The sequence below is a fragment of the Suricata suricatta genome, chromosome 5 (assembly GCF_006229205.1).
Source record: "Suricata suricatta isolate VVHF042 chromosome 5, meerkat_22Aug2017_6uvM2_HiC, whole genome shotgun sequence".
NCBI classification, from domain to species: Eukaryota; Metazoa; Chordata; class Mammalia; order Carnivora; family Herpestidae; genus Suricata; species Suricata suricatta.
In genome coordinates this window covers 151,899,422-151,916,360 of record NC_043704.1, presented here as the reverse complement: position 1 = coordinate 151,916,360, position 16,939 = coordinate 151,899,422, and the positions used below count along the sequence as shown (strand labels likewise).

The window sequence follows — 16,939 nt, the reverse complement described above, 5'->3', positions numbered from 1 at the left end:
TCTTCAGAATCGGAGTCTCCTTCTTTTTGCGGTACTATGCTTCTTACCTAATTTACCAAGTGTAGGCATAGCTGACGTTTGTCAAGTAACAAGCCGAGTCCCGCAGCTTTTAGAAATGGTCAGCGGACCACAGACAGCTTCTCTGCTTCTGCGGCCGGCTTTCGTGGAATGTGGATGCACGGCCAGGATGCCGCCGAGAGTGGAGGGTGAACACCTGAAACTGATAAAACGGGTGTTCATATGACAGTCCCCGCGTCCCTCCCACCACTGCCTCTCCCTTCCCTGAGCCCCTCTACCGTGTCCCAGCCTGACTGCCTCTCTCTCTTGGGCGGAAGCTTCTCCCACAGACCCCCCTTCCCAACCCAGCTAAATTCGGGGTGCGGTTCTCTGGGTTGGCCGTGAGAGCCAAAGCTCCTGGAGACATGTGACAGTTCACTGATGCACTGGATCCATTGTGTCTCGGCTTCCGTGTTTCTCTTGGGGACAGACTTCATCTATGGGAGATTATTTCAGACGGTAAAGCCCTTCTTTTAATCTCCTTCAGTTTTCTGACTTTCTCTGGATGTCTTTAACTTTTGCACTTACGGAGAGGAACTCTTTTTCTGAATCTACTCATTTCACACAGCGCCTCCCCTCTTAGCGGCTTGCCCCTTTCCCTGCGTGCCCCCGGGTCTGTACAGGGGCTCCATCTGCAGTGTGAAAGCTCACTGCCCAGCCACCAGGGTTCGAGTGGGTTTCCTTGAAGTCCTCTCAGTTGCTGTGTGTTCTTGGGATTTGACTGTTTCCTCTGTGTCTTCTCACAGACCCTGTGTTAACTGGATGAAAGTAAGGATTCCCCGTGGTTCAGGATTCAGAACTCCAGGCTTAGTAATGACCCTGTCTTTGTTTATTGTTCTCTCCTACTTTCCATAACACATTGCCCAGGCTCATGATAAAGACCTTTGGCTCTTCTTATATAATTCTAGTAGTCACTCGAAGTCATAATAAAACAATAATACTATCTTACATTTATTGGATGCCTACCATGTACCAGGTACTGTTCCATGTGCTTTATAGATATGATCTCTTTTGACCCCGATGACATCCCCACTCTCTAGATGAGAAACAATGAGGCACAGAAAATTTAAGTAACTATCTAGAATGCTAGAACCAATGTATGAGCCCTGTTAGCATCCAAGATTAAGAGCCATGGGGATATATCACGTGGAGAAATATCTGCGTGTCCTTCGCAGAGCCTGCTCCAGTGGTCTTAGACAGTCAGACATGTTACCGAAACACTGTTTGTCTTGAGGACCTGAGTTGTCACATATGTGCTCTTGAAGGCTCTGTGTCTGGACCCTTTTTTTTGGTTGTTACTGTCTACACTGGCTGCAGCTGTTCCTGCAGGGTCTCAGGGTCGTGCTTTACTGGGATCCAGACGTCCCCTCCCCAGGCCCTAGCAGCCCTCTCTGAGGCACATTTCTGATCGTAGCCCCTCCAGTTGTGTTCCTGCTCCCTTCGCCTAGCCTTTGCATGGGACCCAGGCGCTTGGGGCCTGGGTTGAAGGGGGGAAATTTCGTGCATCAACCAGAGCTGACCCCTGGCTTCAAAGATGCATCTGTGAGAGGCATGGCCATCAACTTCCAGATCCCTGGGGTAGCAGTGATGGTCCATAGTCCCTGGACAGCGGTGTCCTGTTCCTGCTGGTGTATCTTGCCCCTGGGTACCTCCCCCCAGGTGCTCCCTTGAGTCAGCGTGCCTGGGTTTCCTGCAGCCTTTTTGACCCCAGTGATACCAGGTGGTGCTCTGGGGCCAGGCTGCTAGGGTCAGTCTCCCTGAACGGCTGTATGTATTATTTCGTGGTGATTTTGACTGCTGTAAATGACAATGGCCAAAGAAATAAGCCTATGCCGAGGCTGGCTCTGGCAGGGCGGGTTGGCCTCAGAGGCAGAGGTGTCATGGTCGGTGTGAGTCATCACTAGAATCTACACTGACCCAGCACTCCCTCTCAGAGTCCTGGGCCTCCTGGAAACAAGAAGGTTTTCTGAAGTCTTAGTATTACCAGGGGTCCTGTGTCTGCTATGGGACCACTCCTCCTACTCTGCATCCAGGACCTGGATGGGCTAGAAAAGAATGGTGTCCCCCCGTGGGAAGTGGAAACCAGAGATGAGGAAGCAGAGGGTGAGAAGCTCCCACAGACGGTGGAGGAAGAGCTCGGCCAGTGAGAGAGTTTGGGCCTGTGGTCCCTGAAGGTGATGTGAAGACACGATTGGCCGCAGGGAAATGTCAGAGCCCAGAGACCCAGGGCTGCACCAAGGGGAGCCCAGGGCCAAGGCACTCAGACAGCAGCTGATAGGCTATGCCAGGAGGCATTCGAATGGCCAGATAACTCGAGGAAAGGGCCCAGCTCACTTAGGATTTTCAAAATTCAGATTAGCAAAGATGAAAGCACTTGTGAAAATGGTACTCTCATACTCTGCTGGGGGAAACATGAATTAACACTGGCCCACAGTCCTTTACTGGAAACCCATGGGGCCAGAAATGTGTTGGGATTTAGAATTTGTCAGAGTTTTGAAAAACAATATGATGTATAAATTATAGATTCTATAACACTCCCTGTAGGAATCAGGGCGATACCCACATTTATGTGTCTGTCTGAAATGCACAAATATTCATAGTCAGTGGGAGAAAGACTGTAAATAGCCGTGTGTCCGTTCAGTTCAGGGTCTGACAACAAACGAGTTGAGATGTTAAACTTGTAAAGTGTGCTTTGTTTTCAGGGCTCTGTGGATAAGGGATTAGAGACCTTGTCACCTTTTTGCAAGGTACTTTGACAATATGTGTTAAGAATCTTAATGTATACATGACTTCTCACCGGACGGCTTTACTTCTAGGACTTTGTTCTAAGAAAATGATTATGATTACAAGCAACAATCCAGCAATAAGGGTGTTCATTACTGCATTGTTTTTATTTGAAAAAGCACGAAAGAAAATGAGAAACAATCTAAATGTCTACCAACAGAGGATTGTTGAAGTAAATATAGTAAGCACATCCATACAATGGAATAGGAGGTGGTCCCTGAAACTGTAATGTTTGCTTGTTGACTTGGAAAGATGTGCATGGTATATTATTAGGACAAATTTCAGCTATGAGTACCGTCTTATTTGTGTACCAAAACATGCAAGAGTAGACACACACCAACAGGGTTATCTCCAGGGTTTTGTATGGTTTGTATTTATTTATTGGTAATGTGAATTCCCTCATTTCTCAATTCTGAGTTAGGAAAGCAATACTTTCAAATTTGCAAAGAATTCTAGTGTATCTACCGGACTTCTGCTCCTTTCACCCTATCTTATCGCCTTAGAGATAGCCCATATCCACGGGTGGGTATCTTTCCAGAACGTTTTCTCTGTAAATGCATAAAAACTTTTGAAGTAGCTCCATGGAGTTATCCCATGTGTGTGGGAGATTTGGTCTCCGCCTTCATCTTTCACTTGACTCTATCATCAACCTCTTTCCAGGCTGCAAGGATGTACTTTTCTTTTTTAATTTTTTAATGTTTTATTTATTTTTGAGAGACAGAGAAGACAGCGCAAGCAAGGGAGGATCAGAGAGAGAGGGAGACAACAGAATCCGAAGCAGACTCCAGGCTCTGAGCCAGCTGTCAGCACCGCTGATGCGGGGCTCGAACCCACGATCCGAACCGTGAGATCATGACCTGAGCCAAAGCCAGACTCTTAACCGACTGAGCCACCCAGGCGCCCCAAGGATGTACTTTTCAATCGAAGTAGAGTTGGCACACAGTGTCACATTAGTTTCCGGTGTACATAGTGATTCAAGGACTCTATACTGCGCTCACCACAAGTGTAGCTACCGTCTGTCACCACACAACACTATTTCAATACCACTGACCATATTCATATGCTGTGCCTCTCATCCTGCAAGGTTGAACTTTAATTTCCACCTCGTTGGACATTTAAGAACTTTCTATTTATTTACCTTCTCAAATAATCGCAAGAAATGTTCTTGTGCATGTGCTTTTGTGGACATGTGTGTACATTTATGTAGAAGAGTCCTTAGTTTTCATTTTTCTGCAAAGAACATATGCTATTTTGATTATTAAAGATATTCACATATTAAAAGATTCCATTAGACTCTTTCTACTAGACTGAAGGCCCTCATTTGGCCCATTTTTTCCTCTCAGGATAAATGAGCTATTCACTAGCACCACCTTGTAAATAAATACCACATATTCTGGGACCCCCTGATTTTTGCAGATTCCTCCCCCATGGGAGTATCTGGACCAGGGTAGCAGACAGGTCTAGGGGAGGTGGTTGCAGTTGCCAAAACCTCAAGAGGAAAGTGGGTGGTGGATTTTTCTTCGGATGGCTCTGGGTTTCCACTTTTTACAGACTGCCTGGTGACCCAAAGCCCTTTGCTTGGCTGCCAGTGGTCGCTGACCCCTCCTGAGAAGGCTTCGGTCACTGATCCCAGAGGCTGATAGCCTCCTGGGAGGTGGGCTGGCCTCTCTGAAGCTTGGGCCTAATGGATCTCTGGAGGTACGGGAGGCTGCTGGCTCTACAGAGGTAAGTTTTGGTGGGAGGGAAGGCAGAATGGGTCCTCATCCTGGGCCCAAACCTCCAGCCCTTCTCTTGTTGTGCTTGCAAAAGAGACACCATATTTTCTCATTGTGCAGATACCCACTCTTCTCTTACATTGTAGTGCTCCTGCAATGGCATGTGGACATTGAGTGTAGGTGTGTCTCTCCCCCTGGCTCTTTCTGGAGTTTATTATTAAATAGGGGGTGTGTTGTCCTATAGTTGATGGGGTCCTGGAGTTAGGGAACATAGATGCACTCCTTATATTCCCCATTCACATCCAGCCCACGCAGCTCTGCTGGCCCATCAGATCAGGGGCTACAATCCCACCCCTTGTGTGTTGAGAATGAAGGAAAGGTACTCAGAATTTTTCTGAAATTCAGACTGGACTCAAGTGCGAAGCAAAAGCCAAGCTCATCATCTCTCTCCTGGGTTGCTCAGTGCCCATCCCTTCCCATAATGCTGCCTGAACCCTTCTGTGTAATTAGTGGGGGCATAATTAATACATGAGAAGACGCTGTCCAACAGATCTGAGCCAATATGTCCTCTTAAAATGGGATGGGAGGCAGAATCTCGCAGGCTCCTACATGTCCACCTGAAATGTCCAGTCAGACAATCTCATCGTTGTCCCCAGCTGCATGCATTTATATGCTTCTGGGATAGACCAGCCTCACGGGATGAGGAGCAGTTCTGGGTGACTGGAGAGGGTTGGCTTCCGTAATGAGCTGGGAAAACCATGATAGTGCTACTCTTTCAATATGAGCATCTTTGAGAGGTGAATAATTGGGCAGTGAGACTGACTGGGGAAAACACAAACAAGTATTTATGAAGCAGTCATTGTGTGCCAGGCACTGAGATGCTGTTTCATTGAACTCCTGAAATCAATGTCAAGAGCTCCTCATTTGCAAGTGGTAGCAGGGTTCCATCCGGTGAGATGACCAGCGGAAAGCCACACTTCGAGATGCAGGTTCGTCTGGCTCCTGAGGCTTAAAAAAAATCATTATTATCACAATCTGAAATTCCCTTCCTCTGTTCTTCAGTCTTTCCCCACCAGTCCATCCAGCACAGCACTGCTAGGATGAAATTTCTAGAGTCTTGATGCAGATCATTCCCTCTACGTCCTGGCTCATCCCTATCTCCTGATTGCCTGTGGATGGAAATGTGCTACCCTTTCAAGGCTTAGCTCAGGTGACGTGAAGATATTGGTCCATGCTCTCTGAAGTTGCTTCCAGGCCACTGGTCATGATTTTATGGTAGGGAGGGCTGAGTCTTTCATAAATATTTCTGATTGCCAATAGGCACAAAGAAGCACCCTTGCCCCCAACAAAATTTGCTTTTCTTCTTTTCTTTTACTTATCCCAGTGACCATCCTCCCCTCTGTTGACCAAGCTAGGCCTGGGTGTCAACATTGATGCTTCTTTTCCCTCCTACCCTGCCTTGCTCCGGTCACTGATGCCCAAATTGCCCCTAACCCACACCCAGCTCTCCAATTCCATGGTCACGACCCTAGTTCATCACGTGCTTGGAACTGCTTCCTATTTTTCTTGCTGCCCTTATTTTTACCCTCCACACTTTCCAACAACCCCTTGTTCACGTTGCAGCCAAATGAATATATTCTTTCTAGAATATAAAGCTGACCATGTCATTCTGCTATTTAAAACACCTTCGATGACTCCCTCATCCCCTCCAACTCCTTAACATAACTTACACGGACTTTGTCACTGGCCACTGATAGCTCCCCAGGTGTGTCTCCCTCTTTCCTCTTCCCACCTCTCCCATGGCCTTATCACACCCCAGTGGCACGGACCACTCACACTTTCACAAAAATACATAAGGGGTGGGCATTTACAGAGTTGCTGAGCTCAGCTGTGAAAGCAGTGAAACTTTATTTTTCTATAACTGAACTCAAATTATTACATGGCCCCTTTTCTGCTCAGGAGTAGAAAAAAGTAATCTTGCCAATTCAAGGTAACTTGATTAATGCTGCTTTTTAAAAATACTGCTTTTTTTATTGTGAGGAAATATACATAACATAAAATGTACCATTTTAATCAGTTTTAAGTGTATAGTGGCATTATGTTTTTCACATCATTGTGCAACTATCAATATTACCCATCTTTAGAACTTTTTCATTATCCCAAACAGAAACTCTATACCCATCAAATAACTCTCCCTGCCCCCAACCTCTGACAACCACCACTTCACTTCCCTTCTCTATGAAAAGCACTGGTTAGTACTCAGTGTTTTGATTACTACTTGGCAACTCCCCTCTCTCTGGGGTGATTTAAGTTTCTAGGTGTCAAGGGAGATTCACATCCTTGCTACTCTGTTGATATGAACCTTGTCTGTGGTTCATGTCCTTGGTCCTGCTGTGACCACTGGTTGACCAGTCCACATACCATTCATGTGTCCATATGAGCCTCGCCAGTCCACTGGCCCTCTCAACCCTTCTGAACACTTGCCCCAGCCGCAGGAGCTCCACATGCGCACCCGTCCCTCACCCCCTAGCCTCACTTCCAGGGCTAGGCCCCAAGTGCCTGAATCACGTTGCCTCTCTCTTGGGGCACTTGGATTTTCTGCAGAACTCTTCCAGCCACCTCAGGTTATATACTTGGAAGGCCAAAAGTCAGTCCCACTTGCCCCTTGAGTGCTCTCTTCCTCTTTGAGGAATCCATTACCCACCTCCCCATTCTCAGAATTTCAACCAGGGGTCAGGTAGCAGCTGAGCTATGGTTTTGTCACCTCTCATTTTCCTACTGCCTGCTCTGAGTCCTCTCCATTCAGGCAGAAGAAAGCTATTTTCTTCCAACCTATGGCATAAATTTACTCCCTCTATTTCAGGGCTCATACCTTTTGGGAACTCAGAATTTTTTTTTTCTCTAGTTCTTACAATGGATAATTTTGGTTCTCAAGACTGTGTCCCTGCTAAAGGTTTCTACATTCATTCATGGTTAGAACAACTATTTGTTGAGCATTTACAATGTTCCAGGCAACTTTCTAATCATAGTGAACAAAAGAGACAAAGGTATCTGTCCTTCCATATAGTCCAAAGGGGAAAGATAAAGAACAAACAAGTAAAGTAAATGTCAGATGGCGATACATGATAAGGAGAAAAAGCTGAGAAGAGGAGCGCAGAGTATTTTTGTGAAGTTGTAATTTGGGAGAAGGTTTCAGAGAAGACTTCACTGAGAAGAGGTATCTGAGTAAAGGAAGGGCAGAGGTGAAGGAGATAACCCTGCAGATAGTTGGGGGAAGAGCTTTCTAGGCCTGAGAGCATGGGAGGCACAAAGGTCCTGAACATTTAGTGGAGTTAATACATTTGGGGTACAACAGAAAGTCAGTGTGGTTGCCTTGGTGTGAGTAAATAGAAGGTGAAGTCCAGGAGGCCACTGGGGTTTGGGGGAGGGGAGCAGATGATGCAGAGCCCTCTAGGTCAGTGTACGGCTTAGGATTTTACTCAGAGTGAAAGGGAAAGCCTTTGGAGGGTATGAGTACAGGAGAGATGTGGTCTAACAAGCCTTAGATGGAGGATTACCTACCATACACATCCACACTTTCTCTTACCTGTAGACCTTTGCTTTCCTTTTACCTGTAGGCTTTTGCTTTCCTCTTGGCCTTGAACCCTCTTCTTCCTCTCCCATTTGGTGGATTCTTACTCCTTTTTCAAAAGTGAGGCACTTCTTCCAAGATATCTTAGAGTCGTTTGACTCCCAGGTGGAGTTGGGGCCCCTTGTACATCTTCCTGTGGCCGAATGACCTAGCCCACAGGATCATTCTGTGCCATTCACGAGTTAACATACGTGAAGGTGGTTTTCATCTGTAATGTATCATCCAAGTGCATCTCCTGCTTTTTCCTTCTCTTTGTTCTTCTTGCTGTTCTCTTTTATTTTCAATCTTCTTCCTCCTCCTTATTTAGCAGAAGCCCTTCTTCTGAGGGCCAGTGGAAGGGAAGGCAGCATTTCCGATGTTTGGAGGCATGTGTATGTTCCTAGTGACAGTCTCCAGCAGTTTCATTAGTGTCTCAGGAGTACTTGACCCAAAAAAAGGTTAAGAATCACTATACATTTTCTTGACACAAAAGGGGAGTAGGATGGAGGAGGCTTTATTCTTTAACCCTTTGTCATTCTCTCTGCCCTGCTTTGTCTTTCTAGAACACAGACACAACCTTAAAATGTTAAACCAAACTTTCAAATCTAGATTTAGGCAATATCTGAAATCTAAAGTTCAACCTCAAAACAATCTCTTCTCTCAGAGTTGTTTGTTCCCAGGAAAGCAGCTCCAATGCACAGAGCTTCATTTAAATGCTGGGCAGTGTGATGAATAAAAGGCCAGGCTCCCTTTGGGGCTCCTTTCCATGGAGAGCAATTGAGGCAAGAAAGTGCTGGGCAGGATTTGCACCAAGGACAGGAAGCACTGTCTCTAGGGTCCCTGGGAGAATTGCTTTCCTGCCTTGTGGGCTGTTTGCCCGTCATTGCCAACTGCTCTGTCCCAATGAGGACTAAGCCTCTTGCATTTAATTGCATTTAATTCCCATTTAGGATAGCATCAAGATAAAAGCTGAGGATCCATGAGTCCAGCTTGTGAAGGTGCAGAGCAAATGTGTGAAAATAAAACATCTCCCGACCTTGCCATCAGAGACAGAGATTTTATTTATTTTCTTGGGCATGAAGTGTCTCGTGGGGTTTCTTAGCCACCCTCCTTTCTTTGATTGCTATTGCTGTAGCGCAGTGGGGCATTAAATTTTGGGAGCAGTCTGAACTGTCATAGTCATAGCTGGCAGGAGTCTAGATGATGTGGCCCAGAGATACAGGCCTATGAGCTTTGTTATAAATTCTTCAGTCTGTAGCTGGGGTCCTGAGGGAAGGCTCCAGTCCTAGCCTGCTCTGAACAAGTGTGGAGTCATAAAAAAAGCATCATAATAACACTTGCAGAGTGCATTTTGAGGCCTTGGTTGAGTTTGGGTGTCCCCCCAAAGCTGGTCTCAGGAAGCGCTATAGGTTTAGGGAGGCAAGACAAAACAAAGTAGATCCAGTATGAATTAATAAGCAGGTCTCTTCTGTGGGCAAGCTGGGGCTCAGTCCACAGGGGTCCTTGAGAGACCGTTCCAGGGTTGGGGGAAGAAGATGGGATATTTATACATAAACTGTTTTGTATCTTGTTATCAGGGTTGTTTCCTGGGGCCTTTTTTGGTTTCTGTGACACAGCACTGTGCTATATCTCCATTGGTTTTCAGTCTACTTTTTGGGATCCTTCTACTGCATCCATCATTAAATGTAGACTTCCCTTAAGCTTGGTCTCCCTGTTTCCTTAGTTATCTACACTGCCATCTTACACTATCTCATTGGTTTCCTTGGCTTTCGTTCCACTTGTCCACTCAGTCCACTCATGACTGTAATTGCTGGCTTGGGAAGACCACTAGTTGCTCCCACATCTGTTCTCCTTTCTTCCATATTAATTCAGCTGCAACCAGACCCTGGGCTTCCTAGCTAGACCCAACATTGTTTGCCTTTCTTGTGGCGAACTGTGGCCAACTTTGAGGTTTGGCCAAGTTTGAGCCAATTGGTTATGAGCAGAAGTGACGTGGACAACTTTTGGTTAATTCCATTTTGAAAACAAGCTACTTGCCCTGGACCTCCCCTCTTCTCTCCTTCCCACAGGCTGTGACACGGACAGAGTATAACCCAGCTTTGCCAGTCCCAGTGAAGACACACCATGGGGTTGGTGGAGGGGAAAGGTGGAAGAGTCTGAGCCCCTGAACTACCTCATGGAGCAGAGTAAGACCACACTAAAATTTTCTTTTTTTGAACATCTATATTTGGAGCTTTGTTATGTTATATCAGGTTAGCTTATTAATTAAGTAATAAACTAGATCAGACTTCTTTTCTGAATTTATCCAAATTCAACTCCGCATTTCTACATGGATGACCCTTGGGCCCTCAGAACAGAATACTTAGTTTCACTCCCTTTCTCCCATAATGTCCTTCTCCAATTTCTATCAGAATCATTTAGGCTGAATTTCTATATTACCAGGATGTTGGTGTTTATTTTAATGCCTACTTTTTTCTCTCCTTCATTTCCAATCCATCACCAAATCCCTTTGATTCTAGTTTCAAGATCTATGACATGTTTGTTCACACACTTATCCTATATCTTTTCTCCTTGTAGGTACCCATTCTGATGTGTTTGGTAAGTAGCTAGGAGTAGGTATATATCTTTGATTAATATGTAGTATTTGTGTATGCAAATGTCTTGGTTTATAATAGAGATCTTATTCTAACTTTTGTAACCAACACAAAGCTCTCTAAGACTTATCTATGTTACTATATGAACCTACTACTAGACGTTCATTATGTCTTCTGTGTGTTCTGTAATGAGTTGGCCTTATATTTTACTTATCCATTCCCCAAATGATGCATGCCTTCCTTATCACAAAACCCCTGCTACAAAAAAACTGTGTTGCCAAAAACATTCTCATATATATTTCTTCACAGACCTGGGTGTGAGCTCTTCTTGGATCCCTGAGTGGGATTTCTGAGTCACAGGCTATAAGCATAGGTAAGTAGTGCCAGACTGCTTTCCAGTATGGCTGCACCTGGTCTTCTTTCCCACCTTTAGTGCAGAAATGTTCCTTCCCCTCAGATATTTGCCCATTATGCTCAAGATATTGGTACTTTTTTTTTTTTTTACATTTTATTTATTTTTGAGAGACAGAGAGAGACAGAGCATGAACAAGGGAGGGTCAGAGAGAAGGAGACACAGAATCCGAAGCAGGCTCCAGGCTCTGAGCTAGCAGTCAGCGCAGAGCCCAACGCAGGGCTCGAACCCACGAACCACGAGATCATGACCTGAGCCGAGGTTGGACGCTCAACTGACTGAGCCACCCAGGCACCCCTGTCTGACTTTTTAATATTGCCAATTTCATGGATATAAAGTGGTACCTCATAATTATTTTAATTCAGTTAATTAGACTAAACAGGTAAGTAAACTGAATCAGTGTCAGTGTGAGCATCAATTCTCATGCTGGGTGGCCATTAACCTCCACTTCCTTGAACTGATTGTTCACATTTTTTTGCACATTTTTCGTTATTGGGTTTCCTGTCTTGTTCTTATGGATTTGAAGGGAGGTGTTCCTTTTGTTATGGGAACTATCATAACCAAATACTGTCCCTGTTTACAATTGTGTTTATGAGCATGTTGGTAAAACTCAAACAAACTATGGGAACCAAAGACTCATAGTTCATAGAAAGAAAGGAGGTGGGAGGAGTGAGTCATTTCCCCATCCCAGGTAGTACTGAGGGCACCACTCCCAAGAGCCTACACTGTGGCCAGTAGAACCACCCTCCCAGCACAGGGCTGTGCTGCATGGGGCACCTCTTTGTACAAACCAACTTTCAACAGTTCATTAACAATAAGGGTACTAGTAATTGTGCATTGAAGACGTTTTCATTAAATGGTGCTTCAAAATTTTCAGCACTCTGTTTGGGAATGCACCATTAAATTGATTGGCCCATTAAAAATCAGTGGCTAAAAATGAGTTCATTGTTAAAAACAGAAAAATAACGATAATGATACTGACAGTGACTGAAACAATGGACCATCCCGCTCAAAATCAAAAGAATCAAGCCATTAACATGTAAAATGTGAGACGTGTAAATGAATTTTCCCACTGTTGGGTCCAAGGCTTGGTGATTTACTTTGAAGAAAACAACATCATTAATCATGCTAAGGAAATGTGGTTAGTTTTCATCTCATTCATTTTAGAGTTTTGCTTGTGTTTAATTTGCAAATTGGTTTTTATAGTTATTCTTTTAGATATTGTAACCATGAGAATTTTCTAACTATTTTTATGTTTCTACACTTTAAGTAATGTTGTAATAAAAATAATTTTGGCAAACACTGGGGGTCTGTAATAATTTTCCCATTGAACTTTGAGAAGAATTGCCTTAGTGTACTAAAATGTTCATATGCAGATTATAGACTATTAAGTGTTTGACACAGTTGAGGGAATAGTGGTCACCAAAATGAATTTTAAAATATCAGGCACTGCAGGCAATTCAACTGTGTATGAATTTAAGGGGCAGATCAGAGGCAAGGTTAATATATCTAGACCTTTTTCTAGGGTCTTCTAGTCTTGTAGAGTCTGGAAAGCTAGGAACTACATTTTCCAGACTCCCTTGCAGGTCAAGCTCTAGGTAGGATTTAGACTTAGCCTAAAGTTGCACTTACATGAATGCAGGAAGACTGAAGTGAGCAGTTGACTAGCTTATGCTCTTTCTGTTGTCAGGCATGCGTATGGAGCCAGGTGTATTGGTCTCAGGGTCCAGTCACTGTCTCTGAGGGTGTCAAAAGGCAAAGTGTGGGTGGGTCATGCTTCCAATGGTGTGGATCATAGAAGGTGTAGTGGTCTCTTGATTGTGGGACTGATGATGTACCCAGGAGCTTCCTGACTATGAGAGACACAGTAGCTCTTTTGGTGGCCCAGTTATTTCTGTGGCTTTGAGGGTCATTTGGGGAAGTTCAGTCTGTTTGTTGAGTACTTCCAGTGATTTTGCAAGCTGTGAGTACCCTATAATAATTCATTCCTGCATAACCTGGTTAAAATAGCTTCTATTCTTTGGCTAGAACATGAATGATATAAAATCAGGTCCTTGTAGAGTGAGATTTTCTGACTATTTAAAAAAATTTTTTTAAACATTAATTTATTATTGGGAGAGAGAGAGAGAGAGAGAGAGAGAGAGAGAGAGAGAGAGAGACATAACATGAGCATGGGAGGGCAGAGAGAGGGAGAGACACAGAATCTGAAGTAGGCTCCGGGCTCTGAACCATCAGTACCGACTGAACCACCCAGGTGTCCCGCGATTTTCTGACTCTTAAAACCAATATCTGCACAGGATGGGATCACCTTTTGTGTGCAGAGGGTATAGTTTTGGTCTTTGCCTTGCCACCAGGTAGCCAAGGACAAGAGTGTTCAGTGGCACATGAATAGCACAAGCTGTGGTCCCTGAGTTCAGGGATGGGTGAGGTGGGGAGGTGGGGAACAGGGGTGGGGTGGGGAGGAGATAGCACTGTGTGTAGATGGCCAGAGATACCTCATGGAAAGGATAGTATCCAAACATAATTAATGAGTTGAATCTAGAAAAGAGGGGAGAAGGAGGAGAGGAGGCAGGAAGGAAGAGAGAGAGAGAAGGGGAGAGCAGCAGATATGGCATGTGGCTGTGGAAGGCCCAGTTTCAGCCTGATACTGGAAAACCTTGAACACTAGAAGGTTGTAGTGCTGCTTTATTGTCTAGACATTGAAGAGCTACTTCAGGTTTTGAGTAGAAGTAATGTGATTCAAACTGTAGTTCTCCCCACCCTACCTCCCCCCAGCCTTCTCTTGGGGATAAAGAAAGTAGTGTTTACATGATAAGCTTTTGGTTGGAGTGAATGGTGGTATTTCATGGGGAGAGAATGGGACTGAGGTATTCTGATTGTGATGTGGACTATTAGTTTGGAACTTCAGCAAGTGGGATCCATGGGAGACCGAGCATTGGAGAAATCTTACCCGGAAGACGTTGGAAGGGCTATACCATTCCCAGCAAGCAGTCAGCCCACACTGTAGCTACTGAAGGAGAAACCAAGATTCCATCCAGGTTCAGAGGAGCACTTAGCTTAGCACTATGTGACATGACAAAACTCTGCAAAGGATGTTGTGCTACTTTGATCTCTTTAAGTGGTGAAGTGGGGAAGATTTGATTTTAGGACTTTACTTTCTCTGAGACAACAATGGAAGAGTGATGGTGTTGTTAGAAATAGAACTTTTGTGTGGAAACTTCATAATGGTCTGAGAAGGCTTAATTTTATTCTTATCTTGGTGGTTTGAGGTTAAGCTCCTTGCACAACCTTCTTTGAGGAGCCAGGTTGGATGATGTAGCAGGGATACAGAATGTGGGCAAATTCTTAGGTAGTGGACTTTGGAATTGAATGAGTGGCCTTTCTTGACCCATTTCAGAGATTTCTGAGGGCAATGTAAATGAGGCTGTTTATGGGGTGAAAGTATCAGAAGAAGGACCACAAGATGGAGGAAGAGGTATCCCTGACATTCTGTGGATTTTCTCCCCTGAGCCAGATCATTCAGATTTGACTGACCATAGGCCTTACTACTGAGCCCAATGGTTAGCGAAAGCAAAAAGCACAGGGAGGCTTCTAAAGGGAAAAATATACTCATGGCCTTGTCTTTCATCCATTTTCATTCCTTCCCGGAAGAAGAAATGCCAGCCTACCTGGGTGGGAGGACTCTGTTTTCCTTGCTTCCCCTTGACTACACCAAGTATCTGTGCCACTCTGGATAGTCCCACTTCTAGGGTCAAACTAGACCTGTATGTTCCTCTCCTGGCATCACCATGTCATGATAATATAGGGAGAAGTTGGCCATCCCAAGGTACTTTGTTTAGTGTCTGTGAAATCCTTCCTTGGTGCCAACTTGGTAGATGATTTTCTTTCAAGGCATGTACAATGTTAAGCTTCTGTGATCCAAACCGCATTGGCTAGACTTAACCCTTGCATTTTTCCTTAGAGATGCCATTGATGTGAAACTAAACTACCTATTTTTTTCACTGTCCTTGTCATCTTGGTTGTGTCTTTTTAGTGCCAGCCCATTTTGCCTCGGATCACTGTCTACTTGTTTCACAAACACCTTTTTAACCTAAGCATACAGATGAGTTTTGTGGTCATCTTCTTCCTCCTCGTTATCGTCTCCAGCATCCTGTTGGGAAGGAAACTCTTTCCTGGCAGTTGGACTCAGAGTAACAGCGCACATTTGTCAATTCTTCAGTCATGTGCATGTGGATACCATTCTCTCCTGAGTCTTGGGTGCTGGGCTGTGGAGTTTTGTTTTGAGCTGAGGGGGAGGACATCTTCCTTGTCCTTGGTACTCACACATGCTCTCCAGTCTTTTGTTTTCTAGAAAGTCCTACATTAGGATTTTAAGTCTGCAAATAACAACACAATACCTTGTTTCTACTTGCCCCTTTTGTACAGTGGTAAACTTATCTTAGAAGCTCACTGGGAGAAGGTGGGATTTGGCATTTCTGGGTTCCCTGTCCAGGTGTCAGTTAAATCCCATCTTGTGTCTGGTAGATGATATTCCTGGGGCTAAGCTGGGAATGGAGGGTGGCGGCAAGGGGCAGGAGACTGCTGGCAATCACTGACGCATGTGGTGATGAGGTCTCCACTGAGGGTGGTATTGTGGGAGGAAGAGAAGGTATGGGTGTGAGAGACAGTAGGGAAGGAGAATTCAAAGGGCTTCAAATTGGTGATAAAAATTGGTCCTAAGAGGACGAGCAAGCAAAAATATCAAGAATAGGGGCAAAGAGATAACTGAAAAGATGAATGATATGGATAAGAAAGAAACAAAAAGATGATATGAGAATATGTTTATAGGACAACAGGAATTTAAGAAAATACATAAAAAGATGTCAACACAGTTTGTAAATAAGGTCTTAGAACTCTATTTGCTCACCAATTTTCCTGCTCGCTACCCACATCTACCTGGAGGCCAACACAGATTTAGGGAACATCAACACTAGTTTACATGGGGGATGCCTTTAAAAGGAGCTGAGCCTTGTGTTTCCAGAAGTCTTCACCACAGATCAAGTCAGTTACTCTGAGATTTCTGCAGTTTCTGAGGTCTCTGTGCCCCAGTTGATCTCAGTAATGTGCAGCTTGAACTTTGTCTTTTTGGTAGTAAATTCCCTGATTCCTCCTGTCTTGGTTTACATTCTCCCAAAAGTGAAGCCTGAGATAAGGGCTCGGGGAGTGACTCCCAGAAGCAAGAATGAGGGGCAGGGAGGAGGCAAAGCTGGTGTACAAATGCTTTATGAAGGTCTTGCTCTCGGAATCTTGGAGAAGGCCACAGGCCTCCCAGGACCATTCACTGAAGGAGAGGAGGAAGGTGTCTCTTTAGTACGGTTCCTCCCTTCCCCACTGCTGGGTGAGGATTGCCTCAGGGAGTGTGGTGTCCTTCACTTCTGGGTAGAGCTGGGCATGTTGACAGCTCTGGGGCAAAAAATGGGAAGACATTGGTGCTTCAGGGAGCACACTGTCAGCTTCTGGAATTAGCCACTGTAGCCTTGGTTGCAGTCACAGATGGATGAAGGGATGTGGCAGGGTGCCCAAACATCTGCCCAGCTAATCACCTCCTCTTCTGGGCCCACACCTGGCTCACACCAACCACACCGCACTATACCAGTGAGGGTATTCTCTCCAGGTTTCCAAACATTGAACTGAGAACCCCACGTCCCCAACCCCATGACAGCCCTTAGCTTTCCTTGAGACCTCTGGATGGTCCCATAAGCTAGCATCTAAAGGGTTAATTCCTGGC

General features: G+C 44.9%; 1 long non-coding RNA gene across 1 annotated transcript; it reads right to left on the bottom strand.

The window, feature by feature from the left end:
- Positions 1-5,379: 5,379 nt before the first annotated feature.
- LOC115292930 lies at positions 5,380-8,795 on the bottom strand. The gene is made up of 2 exons (XR_003909240.1): positions 8,143-8,795; positions 5,380-5,564 (listed from the first exon to the last, which is right to left on the bottom strand). It is a non-coding gene; the product is annotated as an uncharacterized LOC115292930 (long non-coding RNA).
- Between the last annotated feature and the right edge of the window lie 8,144 nt (positions 8,796-16,939).